We start from the raw sequence: 19,041 nt of genomic DNA, 5'->3' as shown, positions 1-19,041 counted from the left end.
TCGGAGAGTAACAGTGCACTGACAGCCTGATTTTCTTTGCTTATATGTATTATGTATATATAATATTAATAATATATGCTTAATATTAAAAACAGCTATTCAAAGTCTCATACACATAGAAGTTTGCCAAGCATTTGAAGTCATACAGTTTTACCAGGTGGCAGCTGCTATTCTCAGGGACCTAATTAAAACCACTAACATGAAACAAAGAGCATCCTTGTGTGTGATCACAAGTCTGATTGCACACTCAGCTGTGCAAGTTGTTGTGGGAAAGTGCTCAACAGACCAAAGAAAGACCCAGAAACAACATACAAGACATGAGGGTATATTAGGACTTGTGTACTGAGAATCCAAGAGCAGCTAGCTGCACAAAGTTTTACACTGCTATTGCAAAGAGGAAACTGCTTATATGGGATGAGGAAACAAAGACTACGTATGTGCTGGTGTGAGGGGACAGAGACTACGTGTGTGCCAATAAAGGGTATGTGACTTCTGACTATACTGTGTGTTTTGCTGGAAAGAATTGTTCTTGTGCAACCAGCACATCAAGGAACAAAACCTTGGTCAGAGGGGTCTGCCTTCCAACAAGATACTTCCATTGATAAGGCAGGCCTGAATTTGACCAGCCCAAGGCCATCAACATATCATATACTTAGCATATTGCCAGAAGGAGGGGCTCATGTGGACACATATTGTTCCAGGACTAAAGGTGTAAGTGGGCAGTGCTCGTCTCCACACCTTGTTTTGTAAGAAGGGAAACTGTGATTTCTTAAATAATAGTTTACTGAGACACGATTCATATACCATACTATTCACCCATTTAAAGTGTACTATTCAATGGCTTTTAATATATTCACAGAGTTGAACAGCCATCACCACAATTTTAGAATATTTTTATCACACCTGCCCCCCCACAGAGAAGTGCTATACCTATTAGCAGTTACTTTCCACTTCCTTCACACATCCTCTCAGTCCTAGGCAACCACTAATCTATTTTCTGTTTCTATGATTTGCCTATTCCAGACATTTCATATAATTGCAGTCATACAACCGGTGGTCTTTTGTGATTGACTTCTTTCACTTTTCGTAGTGTTTTCAAGGTTCATACATTTTGTAGCATGTGTTAGTACTTCATTCTTACAATGTTTGAATACTATTTCATTGTACAAAAATACCACGTTTATTTATCCATTACCAGTTGATGTACATTTGAGTCGTTTCCACATTTTGGCTATTATGAATAATGCTAAGAATATTTGTGTATGAGTGAACGTATGTTCTAACTTTTCTTCAGTATAAACCTAGGAATAGAATTTCTGGGTCATATGGTAGCTCTATGTTTAATCTTTTGAAGGTCTGCCAGACTATTTACTAAAGTGGCTGCACTGTTTTACATTTCTACTAGCAGTGTAAGAGGGTTCAGATTTGTCCACATTCTTGTTAACACTTGTTATTATCTGTCATAATGATTATAGCCATCTTGGTGTGAAAAAGTATCTCATTGTCTTTTTGATTTTTGATTTTGTTGTTTTAATTTAACTAACCTGTTTTTAAAAAATTATTATTCTTAATAATTTTAAGAAAATAAAAGTTTAATTTTTAGAACAATTACAGATTTATAGAAAAGTTAAGATATAGTAGGGAGAGTTCCATATGGGTCCCCCACACTACAGTTTCCCCTTTTATTAATATCTTATATTAGTATGTTACATTTGTTGTAATTAATGAACCAATATTAATACATTATTACTGACTAAAGTCCATAGTTTATTCAGATTTATTCAGTTTTTACCTAATGTCTTTTTTCTGTCTAATGTCCACCTTAAATTCCACATTATATTACTTGTCATGTCTCCTTAGGCTCCTCTTGACTATAACAGATTCACACACTTTGATTGTTTTTGATGATCTTGATAGTTTTGAGGAGTAATGGTCAAATATTTTGTAGGATGCCCCTTAATTGGAATTTGAGACTTTTCCCATGATTAGGTTGGGGTATGGATTTTTGAGTGGAAGATCAGAGTAACAGTGCCATTCTCATCACATGATAACAAGGATACATATACCAACATGATTTATCATTGTTGATATTGACCATGATCATGTCCTAAGGCACTGGTTGTCAGGTTTCTCCACTATTAAGTCATTCCTATGTCTTTTCATACTCTATTATTGAGCAGCTTTTCATGTGCTTATTATCCACTCATATATTTTTGGAGAAATGTCTATTCAGGTCCTTTTTTTTTTTTATTAAGGTATCATTGATATACACTCCTATGAAGGTTTCACAAGAAAAACAATGTGGTTATTACATTCACCCTTATTATCGAGTCCTCACCCATACCCCATTGCAGTCACTGTCCATCAGTGTAGTAAGATGCCACAGACAAATAAGGATTTGTCTTCTCTGAACTACAGTCTTCCCCGTGACCCCACACACACCATGTGCACCAATCATGATACCCCACAATCCCCTTCTCCCTCCCTCCCCACCCGTCCTCCCCAACCCCTCCCCTTTGGTAACCACTAGTCCCTTCTTGTAGTCTGTGAGTCTGCTCCTATTTTGTTCCTTCAGTTTTGCTTCATTGTTATACTCCACAAATGAGGTAAATCATTTGGTGTTTTCCTTGGCCTGGCTTATTTCAGTGAGCATAAATATCCTCTAGTTCCATCCATGTTGTTGCAAATGGCAGGATTTGTTTCTTTCTTATGGATGAATACTATTCCATTGTGTATATGTACCACATCTTCTTTATCCATTCATCTACTGATGGACACTTAGGTGGCTTCCATATCTTGGCTATTGTAAATAGTGCTGCAATAAACATAGGGGTGCATATATCTTTTTGAATCTCAGAAGTTGTTTTCTTTGAGTAAATTCCTAGGAGTGGAATTCCCAGGTCAAATGGTATTTCTATTTTTAGTTTTTTGAGGAACCTCCATACTGCTTTCCACAATGGTTGAACTAGTTTACATTCCCACCAGCAGTGTAGGAGGATTCCACTTTCTCTGAATCCTCGCTAGCACTTGTTGTTCCCTAGTCTTTTCTATGTTCGCCATCCTAACTGGTGTGAGGTGCAATCTCATTGTGGTTTTACATGACCCCCCTATGTTATGTGTGCTAATCATAATATATTCAGGTCCTTTTTTAATTGGGGTTTTAAAAAAATACCCATTTTAAAAATTGGGCTGTTTTTATTATTCAGTCGTGAGAGTTCTTTATATAATCTAGATACAAGTCTTTATCAGATACATGATTTGCAAATATTTTCTCTCATTCTTTGGGTTATCATCTTATTTTCTTGATGTACTTATTGAACCATAAAATTTTTAATTCTGATGAAGTCAAATTTATCTATTTTTCCTTGTGCTGCTTGTGTCATACCTAAGAAGACTTTGCCTAGCCCAAGGTCATGAAGATATAAGCTTATATTTTCTGTTAGAACTTTTATAGTGTTACTTCATTCATTTAGATATTTGATCCATTTTGAGTTAATATTTGCATATGGTGTGAGATAGGAGTCCACACTCATTCTCTTGAGTATGAGTATCCAGTTGCCTCAGTATCATTTGTTAAAGAGATTATTTTTTCCCCACTGTACTGTCCTGGCACAATTGTGTAAATTTAGCAAGTGTATCTTTTTTTTTAAATTAATGTATCATTGATATACAATCTTATGAAGGTTTCACATGAGCAGCATTGTGGTTTCAACATTCACCCATATTATCAAGTCCCCCTCACACACCCCATTGCAATCACTATCCATCAGTGTAGTAAGATAGGAAGTGTATCTTAATACATTATTAGTAACTCTACCCAAAATGGTTGTAGTTTGCTGAAGTGTCATAGAAATCTCAGAGGCTTTCACTAAGTTAGAGAAGACTAAAAATGATTTAGGAAACAGCATTGCCAAAAATATAAATTACTCGCTGACATCTTACCACAACTGTAGACTCAATTTGGTTTTTGTAAATCCTTCTGAGGAGAGAGTTATTGCCTTTAGAATCTTCTGTTTTAACACACAGTTATTTCAGTGATAAAGTGAGGTGTTAACAGAACTGGTAGAAAATTGTTCTTCAGTTTATTCCTGATTTTAGTCTGGCCTTCTGGCAATTTTGGCACTGTCAACACTAGTCCCTTGTTCTTCTTATATACCTGCCCCAAATCTTCAGAAATTTAGCGTAAGAGCACTAAAAGAAAGAGCTCGAAGTGGATTTGGGGGTCTAAATGTTTGAAGAGGTTTAGGATAACAGCCAAAAGAATAGAGCAGATGAAAATGAGGTGGTCATCATAGATCAGTGGAACGGAATAAAGAGCCCAGATAAACCCATACATATATAGCCAATTAATATATGATAAAGGAGCCATGGATATACAATGGGGAAATAACAGCCTCTTCAACAACTGGTTTTGGCAAAACTGGACAGCTACATGTGAGAAAATGAAACTGGATTATTGTCTTAACTCCATACACAAAAGTAAACTCCAAATGGATCTAAAATATCTGAATGTAAGTCATGAAACCATAAAACTCTTAGAAGAAAACATAGGCAAAAATCTCTTGAATATAAACAAGAACAACTTTTTCCTGAACACATCTACTTGGGCAAGAGAAACAAAAGCAAAAATGAACAAATGGGACTACATACTAAAAAGCTTCTGTACAGCAAAGGCACCATCAGTAGAACAAAAAGGCATCCTACAATATGGGAGAATATATTCACAAATGACATATCCAATAAGGGATTAACATCCAAAATATATAAAGAATTCACACTCAACACCCAAAAAACAAATAACCTGATTAAAAAATGGGCAAAGGATCTGAACAGACACTTCTCCAAACAAATTCAGATGGCTAACAGGCACATGAAAAGATGCTCCACATTGGTAATTATCAGGAAAATGCAAATTACAACCACAATGAGATATCACCTCACACCAGTAGGATGGCCCACATCCAAAAGACAAGAAACAACAAATGCTGGCAAGGATGCGGAGAAGGGGCAACCCTCCTACACTGTTGGTGGGAATGTAAATTAGTTCAATCGTTGTGGAAAGCAATATGGAGGTTCCTCAAAAAAACTAAAAATAGAAATACCATTTGACCCAGGAATTCTACTCCTAGGATTTTTCCCAAAGAAAACAACTTCCCTGATTCAAAAAGACATATGCACCTCTATGTTTATCACAGCACTATTTACAGTAGTCAAGATATGGAAGCATTAAGTGTCCATCACAGTAGATGAATCAGTAAAGAAGAGGCGGCATATATACACAATGGAATATTATTCAGCCATAAGAAGAAAACAAATCCTACCATTTGCAACAACATGGATGGAGCTAGAGGGTATTATGCTCAATGAAATAAGCTAGGCAGAAAATGATAAGTACCAAATTATTTCACTTTTGTAGGGTATAGCAATGAAGCAAAACTGAAGGAACAAAACAGCAGCAGACTCACAGACTCTTAAGAAGGGACTAGCGGCTACAAGAGGGAAGGAGTTGGGGAGTGCGGGTAGGGGAGAAGTGAGAAGAAAATGAAAGGGCATTATGATTAACATACATAATGTAGGGGTTTCACAGTGAAGGCAGTATAGCACAGAGAAGAGAAGTAATGACTATAGCATCTTATTATACTGGTGGACAGTGATTGCAATGGGGTTGGGTTGGGGGGCACTTGATAATATGGGTGATGTTGAAACCACAATGTTGCTCATGTGAAACCTTCGTAAGATTGTAAGTCAATCATACCTTAATGAAAAAAAAAAGAGAGAAAGCTACCAGCATGCTGATAGTAGTTGTAGTAGTAGTCATGGAGGGAAAATGGGTCTTTTAATGTTCTTTTGGCTTGTTTGTATTTTAGTTAATAAAAGAAAAGGATCTGAAAAAAAAAAAGAAAATGAGGGGGTCAGGCATGGTCTGAGATAATTTCAGGGAAAGTGTTAATACAGAAGCAGCAACATAAACTGGGCTGCAATGGCTTCCTCTCTTTACAGGAAGTAGTAAGTTCTGACTATGTGTGGTCCCATGAGATCCCCAGGACAGGGTCTGTCTGAACTTACCTAGTCTGGAGTCTATAGAATAGGAACAGGCTAGCACTATAATTTTTACTGGCCCTCAACTGTTTGGTCAGCTTTTCCCCCACCATCATTTATTTCCTTCCTCCCTCTCTCCTTGATTATGCCTTAAACTTGAAGGCTTAAAGTTTAAAAGAGAACGACTGATTCATATTTTGACTACTTTCTGTGAGACTAGCATTAAGTGATCCTGCAGTGCACTTGAGATTTCACATTCTTACTGATCTCTAGGAGCTTTCAGTCCATTTAAGAAATTTTAAACCCTTTTTCTAGACATATGCTGGCTAATGTTGATAATGACATAATGCTATTTCAAATAATTTTTAGGATATGAGATATAATTGAATTTGAATTGAAATAATAATGAAATTATAACATTAGAAACCCAAATAAGTGGCTGCTGACTGCCTTTCCTCTTTTTTCAGAGTCCATTTGTGTGAGAAATACACAGAAGTTTCTTGGATGGTTTTGCTGCTTAAGTATGTGGTTAATAACCATAGTTTCTTCAAAATGTGTCCTTAGGATCACAGTGTTTTTTTTTTTTTTCCCTGTTTCCTTTTCTGCAATATACTTCTTCTCAGAAATGTGTACTTGAGTAAAACAACCAATATTTAAGGTATACACACAGTTTACCAACACTGTGAATAAATTTCTGAATAAAAACGACATACAAATTAGCTGTATAGCTTTTATTGTTTTCTGTTGGCTTTCCAGTATATTCTTCCTTACAATCTGGAGTCAAAGCTAAAACATTTTCCCTTGGACTCTTTGTTAACTAAGATCAAATTCATATCTTAGTTTCATTTTCCAAAACTTCAGTTTAACATCTCTGAATTAAGCTTTTGTTTTTTCCCTGTGTATACAGCCCATGGATTAAATGCTACTTACTGTTCTATGGACTTCTGCTTGATATAAAGCAGTTTACCCTCTTCCTCCCCACATCAATCCTCCATAGTTTATTTTAAAGTCCCCATATTTCCTCATTGCCCTCCAGAATGCTAGAATCAAGAGGCTTTTATTTTCCAATTTGGCTCCTACTCTTGAGCCTTTCAGCTCCTGCCTTTACTGCCAACATCAGCATTATATTAGCATCTCAGAAATAAAAACCAATTAAAATAGTTTTGCTTTGGGATTACTCCAGGAGGAAGTTACCTTGGTTTTACTTAGAGAAATTCTGTTTCTCTTTTACTGCTTTAAAAGATGAAAGATGTTCTTTCATAAATTAACATTCTGCTGTATGCTACTCTGCTTGCTAGTGGAGACCAATAATGAAAGGTTTGGGATATGACCAAGCAGGATTTTTCAGGCTGTGTTCTTCCATTACCACCACCCCACCCCTTCTCTTGACTGTTTTATTCAAGTCTTAGAGGCAGTCTCTCCCTGTTATCAATACTTACATTTTTTCAGAAGTTAAGGTGAGTTATTTTGGTGTATCATTCCCTGCGAAGTACTTGAAAAATCTGACAATTTTCTGTTGAAGCAGCTTTACTAAGTACTCAACTAGTCATCCAACTTTAGGATCCCTGGACATTTGAACATGACATCTGAAACCATATATTTTACTCTCCCTCTTTACCTAGCAATCATGTCCACAAAACTCTCAGGCAATTGGGTACTCACCTAGCACAAACCTGTAGTTACTCGATTTATTTTGGATGGGGAGGCCCAGTGGTTGATGCAGGATTTTCTCTCTCTCTCAGAGAGAATCTTCTGTGCAGACTTGTAAAGTAAATAAGAAATGTCCAAAAATAACTTATACAAGGTGAATGTAAGTATGTAGGAGAGTTTATGTGAAGTATTTTCTGAGGGGCTTCAAAAGAGATTGCGATCTATTAGGGTGAGATTTCCCTGTGGATCACCTCCCTTGCCTGGCTGAGATCTAAAAAGTCACGTTATCTAGTAACCAAGGTTGAAGCTCTGTAACTGCCCCACTACTCTAGTTTTATTTGATTATTTCCACAGTGAATATATAATCATCTTTTAATGACTTGATGGAAGAACCTGACCTTGATAATTGTACATTCTTTCTTTGCATTTAGTATTGATCAGTAGAAATCCTGTGTTTCATACTTTGAAATGGCACTAACATCCCCACCCGGATCCAGCAGGAGGAGACCTGGGTTAGAATGCTTATGATTAGCAAAAGAAAAGCAATAGTATCTTTTTTTTTTTTTTTTCAATTTGGACACTTCTCTTGTTAAAGGATTATTGTAGTTTAGTATATTGTTAAAATATAAGAGCGTAATTAATTTTGGACCTTGTATCTATGTAATTTTACCAAGAAATCTTAATTAAATATTTTAAAAAATCAATTCATATATTTTCTCACAACCAATAGAAACACAACAGACTTTCATATTTGGCGAGGATTCTGGTGATGAGTTTCTTCATCAGTATACTTATAAAACAACTCCTTTCAATAAAACTGTTTTATAACTGGGAGTGATCTGTAGAAGGGTGTGTGTTGGTCCTCTGGGGCCTTTGTGTGCCCTGCCTGCAAATATAAGTTCTGGGCTGACTTCACATGTTTGTAGGCAGGACTCTGACAGCTGTTTTTGGTGATATAAGTTGGCCTCTTCCCTGAGAGAGGGGTGGTGATCTTTCACTGTCCTTGCCTTTGGGGCGGGAACCGTTGCAATGCCAAGCATTTAAAAATTGACTCATTAGCACCGTGAATCTAACAGCTCAGTTTACACAGTAGTTTTCTTTAAGAGTGTGTTTTAAGACAGTTGGAGGAGTTTTGCCTGTTGAAATTATTTAAGGCCAGACACCCTTGGGATTTTGAATTAAGAATTCAAACAATGAGATTTTTTGGTTATTCTCTAAAGCACTAGGAAAATGTCTTCCAGTGTTCTTTTTGACTTGACTAGTGCGAAAGACTGTTTTTAAGGCTAGCCCTCTGGAAGCAGCTGCCACCCTACAAACCTTATTGTTACACTGCTGACCTTTGTCATCAAGAATGCCTCAGGAGGAAACAGCCTTCTAATTGTTTTTCTTAAGCCTTTATGAGTTTGTGATGTGTACTTTCAATTTACTTTTGATTAGTTTTTTAAATTTGCTTTGTTTGACTTTAATTGAAGGTTTGTTTCTTTAGCTTTATCATGAATTGTCAGTGTTGAGTTCCTGGTAGGTGGTAAAAAGAATTGCCCTTTCCCTGTTATCCTGTTCTGCTGGAAGCGTTTGTGGTTTTTGATTCAGTTTCTCATTGTTGCTAGTTGCAGTTGTCTCCTCCCTCCTACCCTTCCCTCCCCACAGCTCTAGCTCTTCCCTTGTCCCTCCCCATTCCTGTATCATTTGCCCCACAACTCCTGAAATTGCCTGAGCCTTTTGCTGGAGATTGACTGTGCTGTCCGGTAAGTACGGTGTTTGTGGTAAGCCTGGGTGAAAGGAGGGATGTAGAGAAGTGTTGCTTTTAACAGAAGAGTTTAAACTTTGAAACTAGGTTTTAGGATCCTCTTAACTTTTAGGAGGAGACTTCTTTCATGCTAACTATTGTTTCTGTTTCAATTATTAAGGGTTTAGAAGTTTGATTTTTATTATTCATTTAAAAAAACATTCTCATGGGTTTTCTTGAGTCAAGTGTCATGGATTTAGTGTTTTAAATTTCCTTCAAATAGCAGCTTATTTGGGATTTCTTTATGCTTATTTTCAGTATTAACATACTGATGAAAGCTGTAATGAAAGTATCTTGTGGCTAAGCTGGAAAGTAGCATTTACTTCTAGGATCAGAGTGATTCTTTTTTACTCTCAGTAGAATGTTTTTGGCAAAATTCACTAAGATTTGGCAATGTGTTGTTAATTCTGGGAAGTGGTTTGCTGAGTATTTCAGGATAACAGATGGTTCTGGGAATTATTTTTTGGAAGTTAAGATTTGTTCATTAGCACCTGCACCCTTGACGTATGATATCTGTAATGCTTTTGAAAGTAAAATGTTTCATATTTGGTGTTCAAATTAAGTAAAATATTACTTTGATAATAGGGTTTCTGTTTGCTTGGATTGTATGTTTTGATCCTTAACTAAGAAACTGTGTGTGTGTGTGTGTGTGTGTGTGTGTGTGTGTGTTTTGACACTGAATGAATGATACTCTAGTATTTCAAGCAGTTATAAATTGTTAACCTTTGGTTCTCCAGAAGTACTGCTAATTAAGTCATTTTTATGGTAGACAATGTGAGGCAAAACTTGTTTGTGGGATTTTATAGCTGTTCAATTGAGTCTCTTATTCAAGTGATAGTTGCACTTGTATAATAATGATTTCCTGAGTTCCTGCTGTGTGGCAGGTGGTAGTTCCTATGCTAAATGCTTTACATTTACTTCTAATTCCCAGTACTACCCTGCCAGGTAGGTAGTATTATCCTTCTGGGTAGCGGTCATGCATAGGTAGAAAAGACAAGAGTTTTTCTTTTAGAAAAATAAGGAGGAAATAAATCTCTACTTAAATGAGGAAAATAATCCCTACTTGGTAGATTGTGAGAATTAAGACATCCCATGTCTAAATATTGATTAGGATTTGCTTTTGGCAAATTTTACAACCAAGTTACGTGTAGAAGTTCTCTGTTGTAAGTGGTTGAGCTAGGATTTGAAATGGCTCAACACCTGGAGTCTGGTAGCATGTTTTTGTTTGAGTGTTGTGAAGGCTTTTAGAGTAGATTCAGTGACTCACTGCCCATCCCTCTACCTCCTGCATTCACAGAAAAGGGGTTCTTTATAGATGTCCTTCTTTCCTTGGTATTTTCTGTGACCTTCCCAGTCATGTGTTTAGGCTCTCACACTGGAGTTGCTTGTGTCATTCAGTACCAGTGTTCTCCCAGCAGAAATGAGTCAAAACAGTGGAGTCAGTGGCTTCCCTTCCTATTTTCCTCTTGTTGATAAAGCCATCATGCTTTCATTAATGTTTGTGCTGAAATGACTTGGGTAGTGGTGTGTTATGATTCATAGTTGCAATCAAGCGTTTAAATTAAAAAATGTTAGTGGATTAAAAAATTAGAAAAAAAGTCTCTAGCTTTATTATTGAACCAGAGGATAATATAAGGCAACTTTATGGAGTTCATAGTTATCATTTTGCTACTCTGGGGCCTAGTGTAATTGCTATTGATTCTCTTTCCTTTAACCCCTCCTGTTACTAGTTTGGTGCTATTAGTGTCCTACTAGCCATAAAATTGAGTATCTTTTTTCCTTAGAAATTTTGGAAACAGAAGGTATGATTTAGGTATGATATATTTTAGGTGGTAGATTCAGGAAAGAGACATAATGACTTTCATGCTTATAACTGAGTTATCTCTAAACTGAAAAATGTGTTTCACACAACTTAGTTCTTCGTTTAATCTTATATCTAACAAGTATTGAGCATCTGCTGAGTGTAAGGTAATGTAACTCAATACAAAGTATTCTAATAAAGTACTAATGTACTGGTTAATAATGATTAATGATGTTCCTGGGAGGGAAGGATTGAGTCCCAATTGATGGGGAGTGGTATTTAGACAATTTTTGGAAAATGAATTAATATAAATGACTACTCCTTCCTGATAGGGTATGACTATCATTAGTCTTTATTACTATAAGTTGCCTGCAGAATGACTTCTTCAAATAGATTTGTTGAGTGGAAAAGATTATTGATATTAAGTAAGACTTAGAAGATGTTGGGGGGAAGAAGATAATATTCCTTAAGCAATTGAGCAAAATGCTGAGCATATACACAGAACAAATCTTTTTTTGTGTTTTAAGGGGAGCAGTGGTAGAGGAGTTTAAATTGGGCATGTGTTAAGATCATGGAAGACCATTTAAGGCAAATAATTTTTGACTATTTTGTCAGTGAAGTTTTCTGAGCTAAATAGTGATTTATTAAAATTTGCTTTTGGCAATATTTTATAGATAGGATTAGAAGGGGAAGATATTAACAATAGTCTAGGTGAATCATATTGAGGATGCATTATTTTTAGAATACATTTTTCCTCATTTTGATATGGCTTTGGGTTGTGCTATCAATTTTAGTTTATTCTCATGGAATTTTTATAGTAAGTATATGTGCATGTGTTTGTGTGTATAGGAAACAAAGGAAGAATGAATGGGGATGGTGTAGGGGATGGTCAGGAATCATCATCATAGCTACTATTTTTGTCCTGTTTTATACCTGGCTGTAAGTGTTTTGCATATATAATTTTGTTGAATACTCTCAATAAATCACATTTGTTACAGGTAGTAAATGATCTGAAAGTGGAGCAGGATTGGAATATAGATTCATCGTCATCATCAAAACACTTACATCTCACTAAAGAAAGGTACCAAACCAATCATATGTATGTGTATATATATATGTGTGTGTATATATATATATATATAATATATATGCATACATTCACACACACATTATTTCATTTAATCCTCATAACAGTCCTATGAGATAGATGTTGTTTATTAATCCCATTTTACTGGTGATGTACCTGAGACTTTAATATGTGATTGAATAACTTGGTTAAGATGATACAGTTGGTAGTTGTTAGGTGGTGGAGTTTAGACCTCTGCTTTACTGACTCAGGGTTCCTATGTTGTATAATTCACATTGTGTTGTGTTCTCTGGGAATGGTACCCCTTGGATTTTAACCACTATGTTCTTTCTACCATTATGCTGCCTCCCTCAGAGGTCAATAAATTATCTATACAGCTTTGGATCTTTTTATTTTAAGAGGGGCTAAGTAGGCTGCAACTGTCATTTCTTAGTACTTAAAGTTTGTAGTTATAACAAAGTAAAACACGTCTTGTCTTTTTCTCCCCTACTGGTTTTGGAGAAATTTGTTGTAAATGACAGTGCTCTGTGTTTTTACAAAAGGAAAAATAAGGCTTTCTGTCCTTTATCAGCTTACAGTTCTTCTTGTTGTATGTGATGTAATAATTTGAAACTGCCAAAGTCCAGCCCTCAGGAAATTGTTTGAGTTGAGTAACTATATTCATTTGGGAGTTTGTGATAAACAGCCCATGAATCAACAAATAGCTTAGACTTTGTTAAGATTGTAGATGTTTATCTCTATTTTCAAGCTTGAATCAGAAGCAAATGTTGTTTAAATCGATACAGTCTCCATTAGAAAAAATCTGAGTATCTCAGGCTAGCTATGGACATTTTGGGGGCTCTTTTCTTTAAGGAGAGTCAGAATTTATCAGGTTGGTGGAATTGGTTATTCTAGGTACTTATCCCTTCAAATAAAAAGTTTTATCTTTCCACTAAACTTTCAGTGATTCAATGCATATTATATTTAACCTCTGTATGGAATGAAAACATGCCCTTAAGGAACACAGAATGTAATCCATGTGCACAAATAACTATTAATATAAGGGCAGATGGGAATGCTGAAATCTAAGCCCCACATGCAGTGAAAGAAGAGTAGAATGGAGTAAGAAAGGAGAATGAAAAAGTGAGAGAAAAAGGGAATCTGGGAAGGCTTTTGATGCAACTGTTCCTTGTAGGCTAGTTATGATTTTAACAAGAAATGGAGAGGAAAGGCACTCCAGGTGAAGCAGTGTTAGAGCCAAGGCAATGAGGAAGTAGAGTACAGAGAATATTCATTATACAGAAAAGAGTCCAGTTTACCTGAGGTAGAGGACAAGTGAGGGGCACATAGTAGGTGCTCAAGTGAAATAAATGTCTGATCAATGAATGAGTGGGTAGAAGATGTAACTGGAAATAATAACAAGGTCTAATGATTCTCAAACTTTCTTCAGCTGCCTTATTTAATTCAGTCTTATAAATTACTAATTAATTTTACTGGCAGAATACGTGAATATAAAAACTATGCAACATAAAAATCATAATCACGAATGTAAGTCAGTAAGGAAAAAAATCTGTCAAAGTAGGTCCAATTGAGGGCTTTGGTTTATTTGTTCATGTTTTTGCCTTCTTATCAGTGGATAAGAAACAATTATGGGAGAGAAACTGTGAAAAATCCATCCATTTATTCCACTACCCCTCCGAGCCCCCTTTTGAATTAGAGAAATACCATTTTTCTCTGTTCAAAAGAATGGCCCCCTCTGGGAGCCATTAAAGATTTTTGAAAAGGGGGATAACATGGTATTTTAGCAGTCCTCTCAGTAGTGACATGTAGGATTGGAGGCCTGGCAATAAGTCAGTGATGTGGTGCAGTGATTTGTCCAGACAGAGGTGGTGAGAAGCAGCAGCAATGAAAATAGAATGAAAGGAAATAGCAATTCAAATCTGGCCTTCTGTCTCCAAATAAAAAATAGTTACCAATTATTAAACAGCTTTCATATTGCTAGGACATTAGGTGTTTCAGTGATTGGTTACCTCTAGTCCAAAGTTCTTTCACTCTATTTTTAGGGAAAATGAGTTTAAATCTCAATTTTAGTTTTACTTTGAGTAAGGAAATTATAAATTATAGGTAATTTATCTATGAATTATAGATTATTTGGAAAATAGAGAAAAGAGGAAAAAAATCCCTAATTCCATCACCCTAATAAAACCCCTGTTTTTTAACATTTACTTCCCCTTGATTTTATAGATTGAAAAACTTTTCTAATAGTCATTCTGGGTAAATCATCTGATAAACAGGTTCTTGAACTAATAAAGCTTAACGCATTAACTGCTATACTGTGATGTTAAACACAGTAAGCCCAGAGATTTCCCATCATGTCTTCATTGCACTCTAGTTTACCAGGATCGCAAACTATGTCAATGTCATGAATCTGTTTTAGTCCACTTACCTTTATACATGTAGGTATTAACCCCCCAAATGACTGTATTCCCTTTGAGCCCAAGGTTCCCTCCTTCAGTTTGCATAATTTAAGTTTTTCATTTTGTAACAATTTTGAACTTAGAGAAAAGTTGTAAAAATAGTACAGAGTTTTCATATAACCCTCACTCAGCTTCCTCTAATGTTATCTTAAATAACCATAGTACAGTGATCAGAACCAGGACATTAACAATACTACTAACTAAAGACCTCTTTTGAACCTCACCAGTTTGTCCACCTTTGTTGTTGTTTTTTGTTTGTTTCAGGATCCTATTTGTGATTTCACATTGCATTTTGTATGGTTTTCTTCATTAGTTTCCTGCATTCTCTAAAAGTTTCTCAGTCTTTCTTTTACAACTTTGACATTTTTGGAAAGTATTGATCAGTTATTTTGTCAAATATCTGTCAATTTGGGTTTTTCTGATGTTTTCTCATGACTGTACTGAGATGATATGGTTTAGATAAGAATGCCACAAATAATGCTGTGTCCTCAGTGAATTATTACCATGGGATTCATGATGTCAGTATGTATTATTGCTGTTGATGTTGACCTTGATCACTTGGTTAAGGTGGTTTCTGCAGGGGGTTTCTCCATGGAAAGTTACACTATCTTTCCCTTTGTAGTTAGTAAATATCTTGGTGGAGATACTTTGATACTATCATTTGGACAAATTTAGTTCTCTACACATGGAATTAATTGTGTTTACTTAGAGGCTTCACTGAACTTTATTTAATTATTAATGAAATGAATTCCCTTAAGAGACTTATTACCTTCTGAATTTCCCGTACCTTTCACCCAGTTTCATCACAGAGCCCCCACCCAGGCTCTTCAGGAACAAATCCTTTCTAGTCTTCACTGGTCTCAGTATTGATGTCCCATGCATAAGTTTCCAAAGAAGTTTCCATGAATGTCGCATGAAATTTCCAATGCTAATAACTTGTAGATCTCTGAACTTTATTTGTTCCCCTGTCTCTTAGGGCGACAGGCTCTTCCTGACTCAGTGCCATTTCAGGCCTACTCTCTCTCTATGCATAAGCTAGTTTCATTTCAGCAAACATTTGAATGACTACTTTGGGTTTTTTCAGAAACAGAGGCTAAAATGGAATTTATTAGTGAGGAATACAGTAGGGGATAATTAGGGTGGCTGCAGCTGTAGCCTGGTTTATTACTTTGGCCTGAGGAAAATGGCAGCACTTTATGCTGTCCTGTGTGTACTTATTGTGAAGTAATGGTTCTCTGTATTTTGTTAATACAGAAAAATAAAATGCTTTTTAAAAGGGCGTAAGTTTTTGGAGCTATACTGCTAAATGCTGTTTTGAGCTGTGATCTTTTAAATTTAGCCCTGTTATTTCTACCCTGCCAACTGTGGATTCTGGTACAATGGGTCACAAAATGCAAAATCCAAATGTGCACCAAACTGTATAATGTAGATCTATTTGGTGCTAATAAAATTCATACAATAAATAACATATGAAATTCTGCTTTGATTAATAAAATACAAATTTATTAGTATTATTGAGTTTAAAGTAGCTTTTTGAATTATGTATTTTCTCAAGTAGCATGTACTATTAAAGCCCAGTTTCTCTAATAAGATTCAGATTCTATGGAGCCTGAAGCTTATGTAATTCAGGGGGTCCTCTTTAAGGAAAAATTGTTTTTAAGATAGTAAGTTAGATATTGGGCCTTGAGGGCCTGTGGAAGATGGGGCCCTGAAGCTTAATCTTCATTAGTTCTTTATAAATCTGCCTTTGGATGTAGGGGTCTGCAAAAAAGTTTCAGACCCACTGTTTTCCATCATCTCACACATGGAAATGTTCTTAGCCTGTCCGCAGGAAGCTAGTGTGTTCCAATGGAGAACAAACTAGTACTATAACTTAGTAACACAAGGAAATAGGGACTTGGTAACAAGGTGACATGCTTCTTTCTCAATGTTAGCCTCTCCAGAAGCTTACCTAATGTTAGAGACAACAAAGTAATGCAGGCTATTTTAACTTAGTAAATCCCAGGAGCTAGGTAGTAATGATGATTAAGTATAAAGAAGATTAAAAATTAATTGAATATAAGAATGTATGTTCAGATTTTCTATTCATGATTCAGTCTTGGTAAGTTGTATTTCTAGGAGTTTATCCATTTCTTCTAGGTTATCCAATTTGTTGGCATATAACTGTTCATAGTAGTCATATGATCCTTAGTATTTCTGTGTTGTCAGTTATAATGTCTCTTCTTTCACTTCTGATTTTATTTGTGAGTCTTTTTTTTCTTAGTCTAGTAAATTTGTCAATTTTGTTTATCTTTTCAAAAAACCATCTCTTAGTTTAATTGATCTTTTCTATTGCCTTTCTAGTATATGTTAATTGACTTGATTATAGGGATCCTTTCACAATGTATGTGTATATCAGATCATCAAGTTGTATACTTTAAATATATGACAATTTTATTTGTCAAACATACCTCAGTAAAGCTGGAAAAAAATTAATGAATAAGTTTCTTTGGGGTTCCTTAAGAGTTTATTCAACAATAGTAAAATATAGGTTGTATATCTTTTTCAGAGTTAAGAACAACATAGTAATAAGATTCTTAACAAGCTCATTCTCTTCCTTCCACATTTGACTGATTACTCTCTAGTTTTAGGACTTGGTTGGAAGTAGTAAATGTGGGTAAAGATGATGATAATTTCCTGCAAAGAGTTTGGGTATAAATAGCTGCCAAGTAGCTTGCTGTCTGTGAGTTTGTTGTAGTCCAGGACTGTTCTCTGCAGTATGCTGTGAGCCCTTTGGTTGCTAATGCTATAGGGGCAAAATCAGCCAGATAGGAGTACAGGTAATAGGCTATGAAGCAGTTTTAATTTAAATTTGAATAAATTTTCTTATACCACTTAGTTGCCATTATCAGGTAGTGTTTTTTTTTTAATTCTACCAAACATTTTTCTTTTTATTAAGGTATCATTGATATACAATGTTATGCTCAGATTTCACATGAGCAACATTGTGGTTACTACATTCACCCCTATTATCAAGTCCCCACCATATACTCCATTACAGTCATTATTCATCAGTATAGTAAGATGCCATAGAGTCACTACTTGTCTTCTCTGTGTTGTACTGCCTTCCCCGTGCCCCATCCCCCACATTATGTGTGCTTATCGTAATGCCCCCTTTTCCCCCTTATCCCTCCCTTCCCACCCATCCTCCGCAGTCCCTTTCCCTTTGGTAACTGTTAGTCCATTCTTGGATTCTGTGAGTCTGCTGCTGTTTTGTTCCTTCAGTTTTTGCTTTGTTGTTACACTCCACAGATGAGTGAAATCATTTGGTACTTGTCTTTCTACGCCTGGCTTATTTCATGGAGCATAAAACCCTCTAGTTCCAACCATGTTGTTGCAAATGGTAGGATCTCTTTTCTTCTTATGGCTGAATAATATTCCACTCTGTATATGTACCCCATCTTCTTTATCCATTCATCTACTGATGGACATTTAGGTTGCTTCCATTTCTTGGCTATTGTAAATAGTGCTGCGATAAACATAGAGGGTGCATATGTCTTTTTGAATCTGGGATCCTGTTTTCTTAGGGTGAATTCCTAGGAGTGGAATTCCTGGGTCAAATGGTATTTCTATTTTTAGTTTATTTATTTATTTATTTAGTTATCATTAATCTACAATTACATGAAGAACATTATGTTTACTAGGGTCCCCCCTTCACCAAGTCCCCCTATTTTTAGTTTTTTAAGGAAGTTCCATACTGCTTTCCACAATGGTTGAACTAATTTACATTCCCACCCTCAGTGTAGGAGGGTTCTCCTTTCTCCACATCCTTGGCAGCATTTGTTTTTGTTTGTCTTTTGGATGGTGGCCATCCTAATTGGTGTGAGGTGATATTTCACTGTGGTTTTAATTTGTATTTCTCTGATGATTAGCGATGTGGAGCATCTTTTCATGTGCTTGTTGGCCATCTGAATTTATTCTTTGGAGAAGTGTCTGTTCAGATCCTTTGCCCATTTTTTAATCGGGTTATTTGCTTTTTGGTTGTTGAGGCACATGAGTTCTTTATATATTTTGGATGTTAACCCTTTATTGGATATGTCATTTATGAATATATTCTCCTATACTGTAGGATACCTTTTTTGTTCTACTGATGGTGGCCTTTGCTGTACAGAAGTTCTTTAGTTTGATATAGTCCCACTTGTTCATTTTTGCTTTGTTTCCCTTGCCTGAGGAGATATGTTCA

The 19,041-nt window shown here is 35.8% G+C and overlaps 1 protein-coding gene across 38 annotated transcripts in view; it reads left to right on the top strand.

Annotated features, from left to right (window-relative positions):
* USP54 (ubiquitin specific peptidase 54) overlaps window positions 1-19,041 on the top strand; it is a 160,241-nt gene that overhangs the window by 69,183 nt on the left and 72,017 nt on the right. For 16 of the 38 annotated variants that reach the window (XM_057505978.1, XM_057505975.1, XM_057506006.1 and 13 more), the window contains exons 3-5: window positions 6,507-6,560; window positions 12,275-12,357; window positions 13,307-13,485. The exons of 5 other annotated variants lie outside the window; for them this stretch is intronic. The gene's annotated coding sequence lies outside the window, so the exon portion shown is untranslated. Of the gene's footprint in view, window positions 1-6,506; window positions 6,561-6,617; window positions 9,435-12,274; window positions 12,358-13,306; window positions 13,486-19,041 lie in introns of those variants that run through there. 17 more of the 38 variants (XM_057505992.1, XM_057505982.1, XM_057505988.1 and 14 more) reach the window with 7 other exon arrangements.

Source organism: Manis pentadactyla, chromosome 8, assembly GCF_030020395.1.
Source record: "Manis pentadactyla isolate mManPen7 chromosome 8, mManPen7.hap1, whole genome shotgun sequence".
Lineage (NCBI taxonomy): Eukaryota > Metazoa > Chordata > Mammalia > Pholidota > Manidae > Manis > Manis pentadactyla.
This window is presented reverse-complemented; position numbering and strand designations above follow the sequence as displayed.